Genomic DNA, 22576 nt, shown 5'->3' on the forward strand with positions numbered 1-22576 from the left:
GACCTCACATACCAGGATGTCTGACTCTAGGCGAGTGATCACACACCATCATGATTATCTGGGTCCTGAAGATATTTTTTGTATAGTTCTTCTGTGTATTCTTGTCACCTCTTCTTAATATCTTCTGCTTCTGTTAGGTTCATACCATTTCTGTCCTTTATTGTGGCCATCTTTGCATGAAATGTTCCCTTGCTGCCGCTGCTGCTAAGTCGCTTCAGTCGTGTCTGACTCTGTGCGACGCCATAGACGGCAGTCCCCCAAGCTCCCCCATCCCTGGGATTCTCCAGGCAAGAACACTGGAGTGGGTTGCCATTTCCTTCTCCAATGCATGAAAGTGAAAAGTGAAAGTGAAGGCGCTCAGTCGTGTCTGACTCTTAGTGACCCCATGGACTGAAGCCCACCAGGCTCCCCAGTCCCTGGGATTTTCCAGGCAAGAGTACTGGAGTGGGTTGCCATTGCCTTCTCCAAAATGTTCCCTTCGTATCTCTAATTTTCTTGAGGAGATCCCTAGTCTTTCCCATGATATTGTTTTCCTCTATTTCTTTGCATTGATCACTGAGGAAGGCTTTCTTATCTCTCCTTGTTGTTCTTTGGAACTCTGCATTCAATTAGGTATATCCGTTCCTTTTCTCCTTTGCCTTTTGCTTCTCTTTTCTCAGTTATTTGTAAGACCTCCTCAGACAACCATTTTGCCTTTTTGCATTTCTTTATCTTGAGGATGGTGTTGATCACTGCCTCCTGTACAATGTCATGAACCTCTGTCCATAGTTCTTCAAGCATTCTCTCACATTTAATCCCTTGAATTACCTATAACCACGGCCTATTTATTTACTTTTTGTTACCAATCTCTTGAACCACACATTTACACTCTCATATTTAGGAAAATATTTCCTCCCTGTAGTTTCTTTGACCCTAAGATTTTCTGTTTCTCCTGTACTTTTTATACTTCATTTTTCAGTTTCTTTTTGTCTTCAATTCTGTGAGCCACAGACTATATTCATAGTTGTAACATGATTTACTCCTTGCATCTGGTCAACTGGTTCTCTCTGATTTTACTTCATATCCCTACTTCTCACCAGCAAATAAAAATCTCCCAAAAACATGCTTCCCAGGTGACTCAGTGGTAAAGAATCATCCTGCAAATGCAGGAGATGTAAGAGACAGAATTGGATCCCTGGATCAAGGAGAATGCCTGGAGTAAGAAATGGCAACCCACTTCAGTATTCTTGCCTGGAAAATTCCATGAACAGAGTAGCCTGGTGAGCTGCAGTTCATGGCGTCATAAAGAGTCAGACGTAACTGAGCATCTGAGCATGAGCATGTGTGTGTGTGTGTGTGTGTGTGTGTGTGTGTGTGCACGCACATGTGCACATCATGTTAAACTCAACTTTCTCAGAGTAAAAAAATCACTTTTTTTCTAAATATGCCTTTAGATAACCTTTAGCAAATAAAGTGAGGTACAAACTAAACAGTTACTTTGAGTGCTAAAAAGAAAAATAACACATTTGACTATTTTCATAAGTTTAGTTAATAAAATTTATCATAGAAAGCTACCAATTATGTAAGACATCTTTTTTTCATTCTTACTAAACTGTATTTTAGCAAAATAGAAAAAAAGTCTCCTGTTATTGTTTTCCCACATTGTTTTTGAGGACTTAATGATTTGCATGCTTCATAATTACTATCACATGTTGGCAAAACTATTAATGTAACTACCATTTTCCAAAAGTTTATTTCCAGTAGTCTATACAATTTATTTTCATGTGCATTTAAATAAGAGGTGCTCATCCAACTGGACCCCTTTATTATGTGCTGCTTTGTATTTGGGGAAGAGAAATAATATTAATTGCCACCTTCTGTGTGATATGGAATCAGTTATTATAAATGAAACACCCCTTCAAGTCCTCGGGATGACATCATAAGGTAGTTATACCAAGTGTTGTAACCAATATTTGAACTCAGGTCAGTATAATCTGGGCTTCCCTGGTGGCTCAGATGGTAACTAATCTGCCTGCAAAGCAGGAGACCACAGTTCAATCCCTGGGTCAGGAACCCTTGGAGAAGGGAATGGCAACCCACTCCAGTATTCTTGCCTAGAGAATTCCATGGACAGAGAAGCCATGAAGTTGCAAATTCATGACAAAATTCATGACTGACTGAATGACTAACAACTTCACTTTCAGTATAACCTGAAGCCTAGTGTATTTATACTATGCCAGTTCTAATAAATAAGACATATTCTATCCAATGCTTTGCATAGTCTGTATTTTTTTTTATAGGAGTCAGTGGGTTTATAAAATTCTAGAAATATGTTTTATTGATCTATCCTTATCTCATAGTGTCTAACTTTACATCAGAAGCTGTGAGATCAGAATTAAGCATTCCAAGTGTACTTGAATAAATGTATTCGTAAAACCACAAAGAGATACTTGAGGTTCCAACACAAAGTGGACACTGGAGACTTGGGAAGAGTTCTTAGTGACTAAATTTATTCTTTTAGAGTAGGTTTGTAGAATAATAGTCCAACATTTTTGCAGCAGCTTTTAATTATTTTACTTTTTTTTCCAATTTTTCAGAATATTTATTTTCTCCATCTCTTTTTTTTTTCATTTATTTTTATTAGTTGGAGGCTAACTACTTCACAATATTGTAGTGGTTTTTGTCATACATTGACATGAATCAGCCATGGATTTACATGTATTCCCCATCCCTATCCCCCCTCCCTCCTCCCTCTCTACCCGATCCCTCTGGGTCTTCCCAGTGCACCAGGCCCGAGCACTTGTCTTATGCATCCAGCCTGGGCTGGTGATCTGTTTAGAGAGAACAGCATTGAAACATGTATATTATCTAGGGTGAAACAGTTCTCCATCTCTTAAATATGTTGAGAAAATCATCTAACTTGTTATTTTACATTTAACACCCTTGCTGGTAGATGTTTTGCTGTGAATATTTGCAAAATATGTGTCCTTACTTAGTTTAGACAGGAGAGATTATATCTTCTTGTGTCTTCATGTATGACTTAAAATGCCAACTCTATAAAGAGCCCACATTAATTTGAGAACTGTAAAATCATACAATATATTTTATACATTTTATTAAAATAATATTTTAACAAGATTTTTTTAAAAATCAAATATCACAGAACTCTCTATGAAAATCTCAGTCTCAGAGACAAAAAAATCGTGCACTCCCTTTGATTTAGATCCTCTGATAGCTGGTCTCATAGTTTACAATGTATAAAATCTATAATTCAAGATATATATGATGATATTATACAAGATTGATTCTCCACTGTAAAAGAAGGAATTGCTCATTCTCTACTCTTCCATTCTCCAGATAGATAAATAGATGAATACATATAACATATATATACACATATATGAATTTTATTTTATATATATAATTTTTATTGATTTCTTATTTTTGTAAATTTAAATTATGTCCTTATAGCTCTATGTTTGTTTCATCAACTTTAATTAGTAATATTTGATTACCATCTGAAAGATGAGAATCTTATCTCTCTGCATTTACCTCTTTCTTTTTTGTTTCTTTATCTGAACCTCTTTGTATACTTCCAAGTTGTATCACCAAGATTCCAAAAACCTCTACTCTATTCTAGATCCAAACATGAGTCATCCATCATTGATCCATTAGTTGTCTCAAATTGGGAAAACTGATGAAAGATCATCTAAATTTTGTTCACTCTAAACCTAGGCTTCATGGAAAACATAAATATATTGAAAGCTAAAACAAGATTGGAAGGAAGCCCAAACACTAGCAAAAACTCTTTCCAATATGTTTCCCTTTCTCCAGCTATTGCTCAAGGCCTTTAGTATTGATTATGATACATTACTAGGCATTAGCATAACAACTCTGTGGTTTTATTTTCTTTGCTTGCCCAACAACTTGCATTATAAAACCAGATCTGGACATCACTCAGTTAGAGATCACTTAGCATCTGTTGGGAACAAAGATATAGATGACATTGAAAATACTTGCTTCTCATACCTCATCCTTTAAATCTAGGTAATTTATGATTTGAGACACATAGTATAGGGTCACCAAGGTGGTTGACCATGGCCTTTTTGAAATAACAAAGCAACTGGCCCTTGAAAGTGAGCAATACTTAGACCAGAAGGTATCTCCACAAACAGGGCCTGGGGACATTTCATTTGATAATAAATAGTCCTAAGATTCTAATAGTTAAATGAGCTGTGACTCACATGGATTTTTTCAAGAGATCCTAAGAGTTATGGGTACAAGGTGCTCCATCTTCCTAGCCAGAGGCAAGAGGCAGCATGATTAATAAATACTGAAGATATGAAAAAGTTGCAGTATACAACAGAAAATGTGTTGGTCCTGTCACAAAAGGACATATCAGGGTGAATCCACAACCTGCTTTGAAACAGCAAATAAGAAGCACAGGCCTTACAAGGAAGCTCTATTGACATCTTCCTTGATGTGGCTGAAGAAATTTCTATTGTCCATTGCCCAGTCTTATGCACATGCACAAAATTGCATCATTCATTTGAAAGTAAGATTTTAACCTGGTTAAGATAATTTTTCAAACCAAAAAAGAAAAAAACAAACAAACAATTAACTTCATTTCTTGAATGTACCTATCAATTTATGTGAACCAGGAAAAAAATGACCCAATTAAAGTAAGTCATAATTTGAAGATATTCTATATCTATTTTGACTTTTCTCATCTCTTATATACAGCACAGCATGTGTGCAAACATATAACCTCATGCTTGTCACAACATAGAACTGTTGGATATCTGAGAGATCAAGGGATATAACCCAAAGAAACAAACAAAAGGTCAGTGTATGTACAGATGGATGATTATATCTTTATTATAATATTTCATGTAATATTATATCATATATATAACTATATAACGTCTAGATTACATAGTCATAAGCACAAAAACAAAAATATTCTAACTATGTGAATACAATGAGAAAGAACACAAAAATTTGTGCTTACCACTCCAAGTCTCAACAGGATTTAGTTTTCATTGGAAAAAAGAGAGTGGTTGTTAAGAAGCCAAACCAAGAATCTTTTACTTTGAAATAAAAGGATGTATAAGAAATAAACTATGGGGAAAATGAAGCTTGCCAGACTGAAAAATATTCTGGCAGGTAGAAATGAAGAAGGACAGAAAAAAGAGGTGAGTTTTATTTCATTACTTCAGTGAATAGACTTTGCAATCTGGACACAAATGTCCTATAAGCTGGCTGACTATGAACGGGGTGGGAGCCAAAAGGAAGAAGAAATTAGCTTTGCAACTTACAATCAATGTGAGGTGAACAGAAATGAATAAAATGCAAACTGAAGACCTGCAACTTGAAAGACACAAGTTTCCCTGCAAACACCCCACCTACGTTATTTTCTGATATGTAAAATGAAGTGTGGCAATATGAAGCAAGAAGTGAACCAAAAGGCAGAAAATAAGGTAACGTGAAAACGAGTTTCAGGGTGAATGAACAAATTAACAGCTACCTCAAGTTACTCTTCTGACCATCACAACAGGAAATTGAAATAGAAAGAAGTTCCATACAAAATCTGTTTTATCTTTTATTAATTATAAGCAGAAACATATGACATAAAATAAAGCTTAAATACCACTCCTTCTCTCTGACCAAAAATAAAGTAGAAGAATAAAATGGAATGCAGCAAGAAAAGAGGCAGATATTTTCTAAAGAAAGCAGAAGCTCAAAGAAATTGAAAACAAACTCAGAGATAAATGAAGACATAAGTAAACAGCTATAGAATTTGAAAAATGTACAGTAAGAATTAAGATATAAAAGTTTAAAATATGCATTAAGAATTTTAAGGTCTTCCAAATTCAGCCATGATGAGATAAGAAGAAATAAATTTACTATCTCATCTTAACCAGAAAATCATACAAAATTTATAAAATAACAGTTTTCATTTATTGAATAACACCCAAGACAGAAATGTCATCTCTAAGAGAAGGAAAATGAAGAAAGACCTACAGATAAGAACCCACACTTACATGGGCAAGAATATACAATAGGAAGAAAACCCCTTTTTACTAAATGGTGTTAGGAAAACTGGATGCCTATATGTAAAAGGTCAAACTGTACTATTTTCTCACACCATATACAAAAATAAACTCGCAATCGATTAAAGACAAATGTTAAAATCTGAAACCATAAAACTCATAGGAAAAACAAGAATAGTACACTCTTTGACATTGGTCTTTCCCATTTTTTTTATATGTCTCCTAAGGCAAAGGCAACAAAAGAAAACCTTAACAAATGTAGCTACATTAGGGTTAATCAGATTTTCCATGGAGAAGAAGCCTATCAGCAACACAAAAAGGCTGCCTGCTGAATGGGAGAAGATAATGCTCACCAAATACACAAAAACACATACAGCTCAATGTCAAAAACATAAACAACCTAACTAAAAATGGTTAGAGGGCCTGAACAGACATTTTAAAAAAGAAGACAAGCAGATGGCCAATAGACACATGAAAAGATGGTCAACATCACTAAGCGTCAGAGAAATGCAAATCAAAGCCACAATGAGAGATCATCTCATACCCGTCAGGATGTCTAATTATTTTTTTTTATGTCTAATTATTAAAAGAAGAAAAACAAAAGATCATAAGCATTGGTGAGTATGTGATAAAAGGCAAACTTTGTACACTGCTAGTAGAGTGAAAATGGTTCAGCTACTATGAGAAAATGGCATGTAGTTTTCTCAAAAATTTAGAAGTAGATCCTGCAACAGCATCTCTAAATATCTGTCCAAAAGATTTGAGATCAGGTTCTTGAAGAGGTTTCTCCACTTCAGTGTTCACTACAGCATTATTCCCAGTAGCTAAGACAGGGAAACAACACAAATATTCATCAACAGATGAATGGATAACAAAAATGTGGCATATACATACAGTGGAGTATTATTCATCCTTTAAAAAGGAACCCCTGCAATATGCAATAGTATAGATAAACTCAGAAGAACATTATGTTAAGTGAAATAAGACAGTCGCAGAAGGATAAATACTACATGACTCCTGTTGGATGAGGCGTCTGAAATAGTCAAACGTAGAAGTGGACAGTACAATGGTGGTCGCCAGGGGATGGGGGGAGGGCCTATAGGGAGTTGTTCTGTGTGTATGATCTTAAAGCTATATACACTGAGGAAGTTCCAGAGCTCTACTGTATAACGTAGTGCCTATGGTTAATAACCAGGTATACAGGGAAGCCTCATGCTCAGGAGTGTCCGACTCTGTGTGACCCCATGGCCTGCAGTCCACCAGGCTCCTCTTTCTGTGGGATTCTCCCAGAAAGAAGAGGGGGTGGGTTACCATTTCCTTCTCCAGGGGATCTTTCTGACCCAGGGATTGAACACTCATCTCCTGCATCTCCTGCATTGCAGGCAGATTTTTTTTTTTTACCTCTATAAATGTGAAGCACTTTAAAAGTTGTTAAGAGAATAGATTACACTGTCTAAGAAAAATTCCTTCTTTTCCTCCTTGACTCTGACACTCAAAATGCTTCTGACACCAGATATGTGGGTTTTCAACAACAAGGAATTCTCTGACATTAGCTGAATGTTCTCTAATTCAATTTAATTCTGACACATAAGTCAGTTCATGTGGGAAAAATCCCCACAGGTTATGGGCTCAGTTCCATGAGATTGCCCTCTCCTATTTCAGAAGCCACATCTTGTCAACTGTGTGTGAATCCTGGAGGTTCCCAGGAAACTGCTCCCCACACCCCACCACCACCACAGGTTTGATCATTTGCTAGAACAATGTAAAGAACTCAGGGAAGCACTTACCTAACATTTATCAATTTATTCTATAATAAAACACAGATGCGTAGCCAGATAAAGAGATACCTAGGGTGAGGTCCTGAGCATGGAAGTTTCTGTCCCTCTTGGGGCCAGGAGAAAATATCACTCTCCCAGTTCATGGATGTGTTCATCAACAGAAAGCTCTCCGAACACCGTACTTCAGGGATTTTTATGGAGGCTTCATCAAACAAGCATGATTGATCATTAACTTAATCTCCAGCCCCTCTCTCCTTCCCAGAAGATGAGGGTGGGGCTGGAACTTCCAACCTTCTAATCACGACTTAGTCTTTCGGGTGACCATGGCTTCCTTGTATTTAAGCTATTCAGGAGCCACCACGAGTGACTTCATTAAAACCAAAGATGCTTCTATCACCACAAAAATATCGAGACATTTAGAAACTCTGTGTCAGGAGCTTCTACAAGGTCAAAACCAAGTACTAGAACAAACAAACAAACAAAAAATGCCCCTAGTGTTCTTTTTACTTAGGACATTGCAGGGGTTTTAAAAGTTCTATACCAGGAACCAGGCATAGAGACCAATATATATATTTTCTATTATTTCATCTTCATGCTAAATATTCTTTCTCTTAAAATAAAAGACAAACACACAAACACAAGGAAACTTTTGAAAGTGATAGATATCTTTATGACCTTGATTTACAATAGTGTACACATACGTCCAAATTCATCAAGTGATATGCATTAATTATGTGTAATTTTAAATCAGTTTTTGTTGGTGTATAGTAGCTTCACAATGTTGTAGTTTCTCACTATACAGCAAAGGAAATCAGTCATAATATACATGTAACTACTCTTCCTTGGATTTCTGTCACATTAGGGTCATCACAGATCATTGAGTAAGGCTCTCCGTGGTACACAGTAGGTTCTCTCATTAGTTATTTATTTTCTACAATTATGTGCATTTTTTTGTCTACCAATTATACCTCAAGAATGCTGAGAAAAAGAGTGCAAATAAAGCATTCCTGGCAAGAATGTTCAATAAGTAGGTAATATGCAATGTGCAAGGAAGTATTACAGAAAACAGATATATTATAATTAAGTTGCATTCAGTTCAGTTTATTTCAGACGCTCAGTCATGTCCAACTCTTCACAATCCCATGGACTACAGCATGCTGGGCCTCCCTGTCCATCACCAACACCCGGAGTTTACTCAAACTCATGTCCATTGAGTCAGTGATGCCATCCAACCATCTCATCCTCTGTCGTCCCCTTCTCCTCCTGCCTTCCATCTTTCCCAGCATCAGGGTCTTTTCAGATGAGTCAATTATTTGCCTCAGGTGGCCAAAGTATTGGAGTTTCAGCCTCAGCATCAGTCCTTCCAATGAATATTCAGGACTGATTTCCTTTAGGATGGACTGGTTGGATCTCCTTGCAGTCCACAGGACTCTCAAGAGTCTTCTCCAGCACCACAGTTCAAAAGCATCAGTTCTTCCATGCTCAGCTTTCTTTATAGTCCAACTCTCACATCCATACATGACTACTGGTAAAACCATAGCTTGGATTAGATGGACCTTTCCTGGCAGAGTAATGTCTCTGCTTTTTAATATGCTGTCTAGGTTGGTCATAGCTTTTCTTCCAAGGAGCAAGTGTCTTTTAATGGCTGCAGACACCATCTGCAGTGGTTCTGGGACCCCCAAAAAATAAAGTCTGTCACTGTTTCCATCATTTCCCCACATATTTGCTGTGAAGTGATGGGATCGGATGCCATGATCTTAGTTTTCTGAATGTTGAATTTTAAGCCAACTTTTTCACTCTCCTCTTTCACTTTCATAAAGAGGCTCTTTACTTCTTCTTCACCTTCTGCCATAAGGGTGGTGTCAACTGCATATCTGAAACTATTGATATTTCTCCTAGCGATGTTGATTCCAGTTTGTGCTTCATTCAGCCTGGCATTTTGCATGATGTACTCTGCATATAAGTTAAATAAGCCTTGACATACTCCTTTCCTGATTTGGAATCAGTCTGGTGTTCCATGTCCAGTTCTAACTGTTGCTTCCTGACCTGCATACAGATTTCTCAGGAGGCAGGTCAGGTGGTCTGGTATTCCCATCTCTTCAAGAATTTTCTACAGTTTGTTGTGATCCACTTAGTCAAAGGCTTTGGCATAGTCAATAAAGCAGAAATATATGGTTTTTTCTGGAACTCTTTTGCTTTTTCAATGATTCAGTGAATGTTGGCAATTTGATGTCTGGTTCTGCTGCCTTTTCTAAATCCAGGTTGAACATCTGAAAGTTCGTGGTTCACCTACTGTTGAAGCCTGGCTTGGAGAATTTTGAGCTTTAGTTTGCTAGTGTGTGAGATGAGTGCAACTGTGCACTAGTTTGGGCATTCTTTAGCATTGACTTACTTTCAGATTGGAATGAAAACTGACCTTTTCCTGTCCTCTGACCACTGCTGAGTTGTCCAAATTTGCTGACATATTGAGTGCAGTACTTTCAGAGCATCATTTTTTAGGATTTGAAGTAGCTCAACTGGAATTCCATCATTTCCACTAGCTTTGTTCATAGTGATGCTTCCTAAGGCCTGCTTGACTTTGCATTCCAGGATGTCTGGCTCTAGGTGAATGATCACACCATCATGGTTATCTGAGTCATGAAGATCTTTTTTGTATAGTTCTTCTGTGTATTCTTGCCACCTCTTCTTAATATCTTCTGCTTCTGTAAGGTCCATACAATTTCTGTCTTTTATTGTGCCCGTCTTTGCAAGAAAATTTCCCTTGGTATCTCTAACTTTCTTGAAGAGATTTTTAGTCTTTCCCATTCTATTGTTTTCCTCTATTTCTCTGCATTGATCAGTGAGGAAGGCTTTCTTATCTCTCCTTGCTATTCTTTGGAACTCTGCATTCAAATGGGTATATCTTTCCTTTTCTCCTTTGCTTTTCACTTCTCTTCTTTTCGCAGCTATTTATAAGGCCTCCTCAGACAGCCATTTTGCTTTTTTGCATTTCTTTTTCCTGGGAATGGTCTTCATCACTTGCTCCTGTACAATGTAATGAACCTCTGTTCATAGTTCTTCAGGCACTCTATCAGATCTAATCCCTTGAATCTATTTGTCACTTTCACTGTACAATCATAAGGGATTTGATTTAGGTCATACCTGAATGGTTTGTTGGTTTTCCCTACTTTCTTCAATTTAAGTCTGAATTTGGCAATATGGAATTCATGATCTGAGACACAGTCAACTAAGTCAACTAATTTGCATTTGTTTCAGAAACTATACAGTTTACTAAATTCACATGCTGTTTGTGTTTGGGGAAAAGGTTTTGATTAAAGAAGTGTTTTGCTTTAGATTTTCCAACTACTTTGTAACCAAGCCATTAAAATTCCTTTTATTTTTTTTCTCATGTGTCATTTAAATGCAGTATAGCATCAGTCTCCAGGCATAAACATTTAGGTGTCTAGCCACTACCTAATTTTTTGTCTCAGAACATTTTGGTGCTATTTAAACTCATATCCATATTTCCCCACTGGTTTTAAAGTAATGATATCAGGTGATGTAAATTCCTTAGTGAGAAATAAAGCTAGTGGGCCATAAGAACCACCAAAAGTAGCTATACTGAAATGGTTTATCATTTCAAGTATGTTTAGATTGTCCTTTTACTTTCTTTATTCTGCTTCTGATTCCTGTGCTTCTGCAACGTCTTTTGACTCAACCTCAGAGATCCTTTTATCTACGATCGTTGCCTATGGACCTGGTCTTCCTACACCTAAGAAGCAGTGTCTGATGAAAGCACTCTCAGGTTCAAGATTCCAGAGCTGTAATTTGCAAGATGTTCTCTTATATACATAGAAGTGTGTGTGTGTGTGTGTGTGTGTGTGTGTGTGTGCGTGCGTGCACATGCACACTCAGTTGTGTATGACTCTTTGTGATCCCATGGACAGTAGCCTACTAGGTTCCTCTGTCCATGGGATTTTCCAGGCAAGAGCACTGGAGTGGGCTGCCATTTCCTACTCCAGGGGATCTTTGCTGACCCAGGGATTGAACCTGTGTCTCTTGTGTCTCCTGCACAGGCAGGTGGATTCTTTACCACTGTGCCACCTGGAAAACCCCTGTGTATAAATGCCTTATTTTGAGGGGAAGAAAATGGCAAATAAGCACATACATAAGGGCTTCCCAGTGGCGCAGTGGTAAAGAATCTGCCTGCCATTGTAGGAGACCCAAGAGACTCGAGTTCAGTCCTTGGGTCGGGAAGATCCCCTGGATAAGGAAATGGCAACCCACTCCAGTATTCATGCTGTAAAATTTCATGGACAGAGCAGCCTGGTGGGCTACAATCCATGGGGTCTCAGAGTCTGACACAGCTGAGCACACACACACACACAAAGCACATACAGAAAAAAAAAAAAAACAAAAAAAAAAACCACATCTGTTGATTGCCTAATCCATCATTCATTTATCCAATACCTATTTACTGAGTGCTAGTTTATGCTTGGCATTATTCCAGGTAGTCAGCTACTTTGGGAGAATAAGATAAACAACTTTCTTGTTCTTACAGAACTTGTAGGCTAGTAGGTATAGTTTTAATACAGCGTCCTTCATATAATTTTGTTAATATCCCTAATTGATAGCTTGCCCTGAACATGTGCATTACCTCTTTAAATTGGACTTGTAGAGCTGATGATTTCTGGGAACTTGCCCAGATGTGTACTATGACCATCTCCAAGCTAAGAAGACAAGGGAATGGCAAACTACTATAGGAGTACCTTATTTTATGGCACTTCACTTTATTGCATTTCAAAGATATTGCATTGGTTTTGTTTTGCAAACAAGGTTTGTAGCATGATGGTTAGCAATTTTTTAGAAATAAAGTACTTTTAAAGTAATGTCCATTCAGTTGTAGACATAATGCTGCTGCACACTTAATAGACTGTAGCAGAGTTTAAATGTAACTTTTAAATGACCTAGGAAAACAAACAAACAAAAAATTATGACTCTCTTTACTGCAATTTTCACTTCAGTTTGGAGGACTGGGGCTGAACCTGCAATGTCTCTGAGATACGCTTCTTTTCCATTATAACAGAATCTCCAGAGAAAAAGACAAATATCAATATTTTATAAAAGGAGGATAATGCATCTATGACCTATGAGCTAGGTGAAGCTAGCAACACTCTGTGAAGTGGGAACAATACCTCACTCATCAAGTGGAGAGAAGAATAATCCTCTAGTCTCCTGAGCTAAGACTTTTCGAAACCTTCCATAGAGCTCTGCTAGCAGTTAGACATTCTACTGGTAAAGTTAGCAGGAAAAGCCTTTGCTAATAAGAGAGGATTGAATCACAAGAAAGCATGCGTCAGGACATAACAGAAAGACCAGCTATTTAATGAGAGATCTCTTATAGCAGGTAGAGAGCACCAACTTAGCTTTTTTTTTTTTTTGGCTGTGCTGGATCTAGTTATGGCATGAGAGATCTTTTCTTGTGGCATGTGGGATCTAGTTCCCTGACCAGGGATTGAACCTGGGCCCCCTGCATTGGGAGTGCAGAGTCTTAGCCACTGGACCACCAGGGAAGTTCCCAACTCAGTTTTTTGGGGGCTGAGTTTTCAACATGGATTGTGTGGCTCAGGAAACGTGCAAAATGAAGCTTAGAGCAAGATGTTATGATATTTTAATGCAAAATTACAGTTCTTTACTTTTTTAAATTAGACTTTATTACCAAAAGAATAATACAAACATTCTTTCTAAAGGAGATACAACCAAATGTAACAATTCCTGTAACTTAATATACTAAGAAGAGTTAAGATCACTCTAGCTGAAGTAGAAATTTTTCTTCTTATATATAATTTATTATAAACAAGTTCTTATATTCAACATAGCATTGTACTTTGTAAAAAAATTATGGAATAGTTGTTGAAATTTGCCTCAAAAATTCATAGAGGTAGAATTAAAATTCACTCATTAGTTTGAGATATTAGAACCTGACTTTAGAACTTAAATCAAGGGATATAATTAAATTTGCTTGGGGACCCTTTCACGATCACTGACTTGTAGGGAATACCATAGCTTCACAGCTGTGTATCCGCCCCAAGTCACAGATAAAAATAGGAAAAACTACCTTCCACCAATGACTACCTCCAGAGAACTGGTATTTACCCACATCCCTTTGAATTCTTTAGAATTCCTCTTTTCTGTCCCTGTTGCCAGAAATTTCACATTTCGAGACAAAAGAAAGAAAGGTAGTGTTAAGTCATATCTGACTCTTGCCATACCATGGACTGTAGCCCACCAGGTTCCTCTGTCCATTGGATTCTCTAGGCAAGAATCCTGGAATGGGTTGCCATTTCCTTCTCTAGGTTTTTAGACAAAGAGTGTATATAATTAAGTTGCATAAAGTAATGTAAACCTGCTCATGGTTAGGGTATTTTTTAAGCATAATTTTACTGTATTCATTCTGCTTTATTTGTTTAAAGTGGAACATTTTGCCCCCATATTAGGAGACATTGGGATTAGTTTCAAGGCACTAAGCAGATACTTGCAAGCAATATAATAACTTGCCTTTTTTTCTGCAACAGTGGTTCTTAAGCTGTGACCCAGTGACCTGTTTTCACTATGTTCACAAAATAAAAAATAATTTAACAATAAGAAAAAAAGATATTATGCTTTTTACTCTTATACTGTTATGAATATAGAGTGTGTTTTCCAGAAGCTACATCATGTATGATATTTCCACAGATGAAATGATGAAACAGTATAAGAAACTAACTTTTCTACCAACAGACATTAAAGAGATTTCCAAATGTGTAAAACAAGCCTACTCTTTCAAGTTTTTATTTGACAATATAGTTATCACTCATGAAAGTGAAAAAGTTGCTCAGTCATGTCTGACTCCTTTCAATCCCATCAACCATAGCCTGCCAGGCTTCTCTGTCCGTGGAATTCTCCAGGCCAGAATACTGGAGTGGGTAGCCTTTTCCTTCTCCAGGGTATCTTCCCGACCCAGGGATCAAACGCAGGTCTCCCGCACTGCAGGCAGATTCTTTACCAGCTGAGCCACCAGGGAAACCCATAATAATACATTAGTTTTGTGAACATATTATGGATTTTTGTCATTTCAAATAAATAAATACATACATATTTTAAAGTATCTTAATTTCCTTTATGGTAAGCATCAATAGATGCAACAAACCACACAAACAAAAGCCTGCTGGAGTTTTCAAAAATTTTTGATAAAATGAAGTCGACATATTTGAGAAGTGCCTCTGTAGAGGGCTTTCCTGGTGGCTCAGGTGGTAAAGAATCTGCCTGCAATGTGGGAGACTGGCATCTGATCCCTGGATCAGGAAGATCCCCTGGAGAAGGGAATGACTACACAACCCCAGTGTTCTTGCCTGGAGAATTCCACGGACAGAGAAGCCTGGCGAGCTGCAGTCCATGGGATCGCAAGAGTGGGACACGACTGAGCGACTAATACACACTGTAGGGGCATTGCTTCTAAGTCTTGACCATCCATCTAGTTTAGCCAAGTTCAGGTCATATGTTTAAATCTTCTTCCAATACTCTAAGGAGCACAATTATACTATAAAATCCTTAGGTCTTACTCTGGGTAAAATCGCCTGTGTCATCAACCTCTCTAGTATACTTGGATGTCTTTTCTGTTAGGCACCAGACTTTTAAGTCTCAGAATGCTAAAGTCTGTTCACATCTCTAAGCCACCATATACTTTTCTCTAAAGCAATCAGACTAGGTGTGTCAAAATGAAACACAGCTCTGTCCTCCCTTCGCCTAGAACCCTCCTTACAGCTCCCTGCTTCCTTCAGCATCAAATCCTAAATTTGTGCATGCCCCACATCAGGTCATTCGTTCCTGCTGTCCCGTCTGGAATCTCGAGTCCCGACAGCCTCATGTCTTTATTGAAAAGCCTCAGAGAGCCTGCCCCTGCCTACCCCATAACGCTTAACCTCCTGGACATTTCATAGTGTCATTACTACTTCACGTGTTGACCTTGTTAGAAGTTAGCTCTATCTAAAATGAAATATACTTTTATGCATTTATTTAAGTTCCATGATAGCAGAGAGTTTTATGTGTTCTTTCATAACTATTTGACAATTTATGTCGTCTGTTGTGGTTTATTATTGCTGTTGTTATTTGTCAATATTAAGAAACTAGATCTCAGGAATTCCTTGGTGATCCAGTTGTCAAGACTCTGAGTTTCCACTTCAGGGGGCACGGGTCCAATCCCTGGGTGTGGAACTAAGATCCCTCATGTCGCATGGCCAAAAATGAATAAATAAAACATTTAAAAGAGAGAGAAAAGAAGATGGCAGCTCATAACCGCCAGGGGGCAGCACAGGCGGAGGGCGGGGCAGGCATCCAGGAGAAAGGCCTTCAAGAGCAGGAACAGAATTCCCAAAGAAAAAAGATATTCCCAGTTTCTGGGTCCTGCACGTGGGCTGAGGAGAGACTGGTGGGTGCACGGTCTTGTAGAGAAGAAGGGAGGAATGTCAAGAGTGTCTGGGGGTCCAGGCAAGAGAGGTTGAGTGGCTTCTGGCATTGTTAAAGCAAAGTCTCAGAGCGGAAGTGACAGAAATAGAAAGAACCCCGAGGAACTGGAAGCCACTTGAAGATCAGAGGTTGCACTCAGAAACCCAGGGCTGACAAGGGGAGAGAAATAAAAAGAGCAACAAACGGGATTTGGTGTGTAAAATCCTAAATAGCCTCAAATCATGGAGGAAATAAAATAGATTCCCGAAAGGAGCCGAACTGAAGGGAAAATAACGCGACAGCAGTTAGTGGCCACGTGGCAGTGCTGACTTCTCATCCCGAACCCTGCTTCGTCTCTTTTGCACCGAGGACTACCCACCACCGTCCCGAGTTCTGAGTGGATCCCTCCCACCCTAGGGAGCTGCTCACCTCCTTTATCCCAGATGCCTTCTCCTCTTTCCGCAGGAGGGACTGTGTGGCGTGGACGTTAGACTCTGTTTCCTGACTCTCTGTTCTGCCCCATCCCTCCTTTCTCTCCTGGGTCACTGGTGCCAATTCTTTAGCTTTCTTTTTAGTTTCCCTAGCTATTTTTTCAAAGTCCCTGAAGAGCAGAATCACCAACATGGAGACCAGGAGAAGTTCCCTACCACTGTCCTAGAATCTGGACATTTTCCCCTAAATTACAAACTGCCTCTGTCAGTGCTACAGTCTAAAGACCCCACATTTATATTTTCACAGCCTCACCTCTGGGATGCTAGTGGAGGCATGCACCCTAGATTCATTTTCATCCCCAGAGAATCTGACACTGCCTCCATTCCATTCCTTCTGGCATGGTAGGCAATAACCCCGCTGATATTTATAGCAATGCCCTTTTCCCTACATACAAACCTCCTTTAACTGAGAATTTTGATCCCAGCTCTATGGAGCATTTGGTTCTCAGCCACATTTCTAAATTGGAGAATTGGACTGTTAAACCTTCCTCTATTACCACGTTCAATGTCACCTTTCAGACTGCTCTTCAGCATGAAAGGTTTCTGCCACCTGTCTCCCTGTGTGCTGCCAAGTCTAGAATACTAGGTGTTGCATGCTGGCTGACTCTCTCCCTTGTCTGACTGTTGAGGTTGTTCATGGGCTGACTTGCAGCTGTCAGCCAAAAGCCATGACAGCCACCTTCTCCAAGTACAAATGTAACCAAAGAGCCAGTGAGTAATTTTATGTGCTTGTCAAATTAAATGACCATGCATTTGTCTTTGATGAATGGATTTGACCTTGGGTATAATCACTGCCCAAACTACTCTCAGGAACAGAATCAACTAAACCTCCTACACACACATGCACACACACAGCCTCAGAGGTACCGGAAGAATTAAATTCTTTTCAAGCTAAAGTTTTAGAGCAGTGGTCCCCAGACTTTTTGGCACCAGGCACCAGTGTCCTGGAAGACAATTTTTCCATGGACTGTGGGCATAGAGGGCATGATTTTGGCATGATTCAAGTGCATTACATTTACTGTGTGCTTTATTTCTTTTTTTTTTTAATTTACAATAATATTTTTTTTTATTTTAATTGGAGGCTAATTGCTTTACAATATTGTGGTGGTTTTTCTGTTATTATTACATCAGCTACACCTCAGATCAGGCATTAGATCCCAGAGGTTGGGGGCCCTGGCATCTTAAAGTCCCTTTTCACATTATTTGTCTCAAGGCCTTCTATTTAATTTTTGACACAGATTATGCTGGTTATTTGCAAAGCTCTTTATGATTTAACATTTTCACCCTACTAAAATTTAGTTCTTTATCACTAGTTCTCTTATGACAACACAGTTTCCGTGACTGTCACTCAACAACTGTTCATTAAACTGATCCTCAGTGTTAACATATAACATCATTTCCATCCACTCTTTTTGGAATTTTCCACCCTCAGTATGCCTACAGCCTGTTTGTTGTCATCCCTCTTCCCCACAGGAGCAGTGCTATGAATCCAAGGTCCAATGAGCCCACCTTAGATGCCAGTGAACAGATTGATAGCTTTGGGACCTCATTATCTGACACTTTGTCCGGTTGTCTGATGCTAAGCCTAGCAGCCCAGGGCACTGGCAAAACATGTTTGGAAGCTTAACACAATGTCCTGTATCCTTATGGTAGGCTGAGCAGAAGCACTGCTTAGTGACTCTAAATTATAAAGTCTCAGAAAGAAACATATTTTAGGAAAACTTTGCTAACTTAAAAAACATATTTTAACTCAAATACTTAGCTCTTCTATGTGACCAGTGGATGTCAATTCCTTCTTAGCCAGAGGCTGAAAGGGAATATGGGTGGATTTGAAGACAAATTTTATGGGAGAAAATCATGAAATAAAAATGGGGGGTTGACATAGACACACTCCTATATATAAAATAATCAACAAGGACCTACCATATGGCACAGGGAACTCTGCTCAATATTCTGTAATAACTTAAATAGGAAAAGAATTTGAAAAAGGAGTGATACATGTATATGTAAAACTGAATCTCTTTGCTGTATGTGTAAAATGGGCACAATATTGTTCACCATCTATACTCCAATATAAAATAATTTTTTTTAAATTTCAAGTAATTTAATCATGTACTGGAATATGTCCAACACTATTTTATTTTTATTTATTTATTTATTTGTCATTTATTTTTATTAGTTGGAGGTTAATTACTTTACAATATTGTAGTGGATTTTGCCATACATTGACATGAATCAGCCATGGATTTATGTGTGTTCCCCATCCTGAAACCCCCTACAACCTCCCTCCCCATCCCGCCCCTCTGGGTCATCCCAGTGCACCAGCCCCTAGCACTTGTCTCATGCATTCAACCTGGACTGGTAATCTGTTTCACACTTGATAATATGCATGTTTCGATGCTGTTCTCTCAGATCATCCCACCCTCGCCTTCTCCCACAGAGTCCAAAAGTCTGTTCTGTATATCTGTGTCTCTTTTTCTGTTTTGCGTATAGGGTTATCGTTACCATCTTTTTAAATTCCATATGTATGTGTTAGTATACTGTATTGGTCTTTATCTTTCTGGCTTACTTCACTCTGTATAATGGGCTCCAGTTTCATCCATCTCATTAGAACTGATTCAAATGTATTCTTTTTAATGGCTGAGTAATATTCCATTGTGTATATGTACCACAGCCATCTTATCCATTTGTCTGCTGATGGGCATCTAGGTTGCTTCCATGTCCTGGCTATTATAAACAGTGCTGCGATGAACATTGGGGTACACAAGTCTCTTTCAGTTCTGGTTTCCTCAGTGTGTATGCCCAGAAGTGGGATTGCTGGATCATATGGCAGTTCTATTTCCAGTTTTTTAAAAGAATCTCCACACTGTTCTCCATAACAGCTGTACTAGTTTGCATTCCCACCAAGAGTGTAAGAGGGTTCCCTTTTCTCCACACCCTCTCCAGCATTTATTGCTTGTAGACTTTTGCATAGCAGACATTCTGATTGGCATGTAATGGTACCTCATTGTGGTTTTGATTTGCATTTCTCTAATAATGAGTGATGTTGAGCATCTTTTCATGTGTTTGTTAGCCATCTGTATGTCTTCTTTGGAGAAATGTCTGTTTAGATTTTAGGCCCATTTTTTGATTGGGTCATTTATTTTTCTGGAATTGAGCTGCAGGAGTTGCTTGTATATTTTTGAGATTAATCCTTTGTCTGTTGCTTCATTTGTTATTATTTTCTCCCATTCTGAAGGCTGTCTTTTCACCTTGCTTATCGTTTCCTTTGTTGTGCAAAAGCTTTTAAGTTTCAGTAGGTCCCATTTGTTTAGTTTTGCTTTTATTTCCAATATTCTGGGAGGTGGGTCATAGAGGATCTTGCTGTGATTTATGTCGGAGAGTGTTTTGCCTATGTTCTCCTCTAGGAGTTTTATAGTTTCTGGTCTTACATTTAGATCTTTAATCCAATTTGAGTTTATTTTTGTGTATGCTGTTAGAAAGTGTTCTAATTTCACTCTTTTACAAGTGGTTGACCTGTTCTTCCAGCACCACTTGTTAAAGAGGTTGTCTTTTTTCCATTGTATATTCTTGCCTCCTTTGTTAAAGATAAGGTGTCCATAGGTTCATGGATTTATCTCTGGGCTTTCTAATTTGTCCCATTGATCTATGTTTCTGTCTTTGTGCCAGTACCATACTGTGTTGATGACTGTGGCTTTGTAGTAGAGCCTGAAGTCAGGCAGGTTGATTCCTCCAGTTCCATTCTTCTTTCTCAAAATTGCTTTGGCTATTTAAGGTTTTTTGTATTTCCATACAAATTGTAAAATTATTTGTTCTAGTTCTGTGAAGAATACTGTTGGTAGCTTGATAGGGATTATATTGAATCTATAGATTGCTTTGGTTAGTATACTCATTTTCACTATGTTGATTCTTCTGATACATGACCATGGTATATTTCTCCATCTATTTGTTTCCTCTTTGATTTCTTTCATCAGTGTTTTATAATTTTCTATGTATAGGTCTTTTGTTTCTTTAGGTAGATATACTCCTAAGAATTTAATTCTTTTTGTTGCAATAGTGAATGGTATTGGTTCCTTAATTTCTCTTTCTGTTTTCTCATTGTTAGTGTATAGGAATGCAAGGGATTTCTGTGTGTTAATTTTATATCCTGCAACTTTACTGTATTCATTGATTAGCTCTAGTAATTTTCTGGTAGAGTCTTTAGGGTTTTCTATGTAGAGGATCATGTCATCTGCACACAGTGAGAGTTTCACTTCTTCTTTTCCTTTCTGGATTCCTTTTATTTCTTTTTCTGCTCTGATTGCTGTGGCCATCACTTCCAAAACTATGTTGAATAGTAGTGGTGAGAGTGGACACCCTTGAATTTTTCCTTATTTTAGGGGAAATGGCTTTCAATTTTTCACCATTGAGGATAATGTTTGCTGTGGATTTGTCATATATAGCTTTTATTATGTTTAGGTATGTTCCTTCTATGCCTGATTTCTGGAGAGTTTTTATCATAAATGGATGTTGAATTTTATCAAAGGCTTTTTCTGCATCTATTGAGATAATCATATGGTTTTTATCCTTCAATTTGTTAATGTGGTGTATTACATTGATTGATTTGCAGATATTAAAGAATCCTTGCATTCTTTGGATAAAGCCCACTTGGTCATGATGTATGATCTTTTTAATATGTTGTTGGATTCTGTTTGCTAGAATTTTGTTAAGGATTTTTGCATCTATGTTCATCAGTGATATTGGCCTGTAGTTTTCTTTTTTTGTGGCATCTTTGTCTGGTTTTGGAATTAGGGTGATGGTGGCCTCTAGAATGAGTTTGGAAGTTTACCTTCTGCAATTTTCTGGAAGAGTTTAAGTAAGATAGGTGTTAGCTCTTCTCTAAATTTTTGGTAGAATTCATCTGTGAATCCATCTGGTCCTGGGTTTTTGTTTGCTGGAAGATTTTCTTCCAAGTTGTCCATTTTATTGGCATAGAACTGCTGGTAGTAGTCTCTTATGATCCTTTGTATTTCAGTGTTGTCTGTTGTGATCTCTCCATTTTCATTTCTAATTTTGTTGATTTGGTTCTTCTCCTTTTGTTTCTTAATGAGTCTGGCTAATGGTTTGTCAATTTTGTTTATCTTTTTAAAAAACCAGCTTTTAGCTTTGTTGATTTTTGCTATGGTCTCTTGTTTCTTTTGCATTTACTTCTGCCCTAATTTTTAAGATTTCTTTCTTTCCACTAACCCTGGGGTTCTTCATTTCTTCCTTCTCTAGTTGCTTTAGGTATAGAGTTAGGTTATTTATTTGCCTTTTTTCTTGTTTCTTGAGGTAAGCCTGTATTGCTATGAAGCTTCCCCTTAGCATTGCTTTAACAGTGTCCCATAGGTTTTGGGTTGTTGTGTTTTCATTTTCACTCATTTCTATGCATATTTTGATTTCTTTTTTGATTTCTTCTATGATTTGTTGGTTATTCACAGGCATGTTATTTAGCTTCCATATGTTGGAATTTTTAATAGTTTTTTCCCCTGTAATTGAGGTGTAATCTTACTGCACTGTGGTCAGAGAAGATGACTGGAATGATTTCAATTTTTTTGAATTTTCCAAGGCTAGATTTATGGCCCAGGATGTGATCTATTCTGGAGAAGCTTCTGTGTGCACTTGAGAAAAAGGTGAAATTGATTGTTTTTGGGTGAAATGTCCTATAGATATCAATTAGGTCTAGCTGGTCCATTGTGTCATTTAAAGTTTGTGTTTCCTTGTTAATTTTCTGTTTAGTTGATCTATCCATAGGTGTGAGTGGGATATTAAAGTCTCCCACTATGATTGTGTT

The 22576-nt window shown here is 37.9% G+C and overlaps 1 long non-coding RNA gene and 1 other non-coding gene across 2 annotated transcripts; both read right to left on the reverse strand.

Annotated features, from left to right (window-relative positions):
* Positions 1-710: 710 nt before the first annotated feature.
* On the reverse strand, positions 711-10943 carry LOC122697723. Its single transcript, XR_006342155.1, has 2 exons — positions 10853-10943; positions 711-756 (listed from the first exon to the last, which is right to left on the reverse strand). It is a non-coding gene; the product is annotated as an uncharacterized LOC122697723 (long non-coding RNA).
* A 2346-nt stretch (positions 10944-13289) lies between these two features.
* On the reverse strand, positions 13290-13362 carry TRNAG-CCC. The gene has a single exon. It is a non-coding gene; the product is annotated as a tRNA-Gly (tRNA).
* Between the last annotated feature and the right edge of the window lie 9214 nt (positions 13363-22576).

The sequence above is a fragment of the Cervus elaphus genome, chromosome 7, assembly GCF_910594005.1.
Source record: "Cervus elaphus chromosome 7, mCerEla1.1, whole genome shotgun sequence".
NCBI classification, from domain to species: domain Eukaryota; kingdom Metazoa; phylum Chordata; class Mammalia; order Artiodactyla; family Cervidae; genus Cervus; species Cervus elaphus.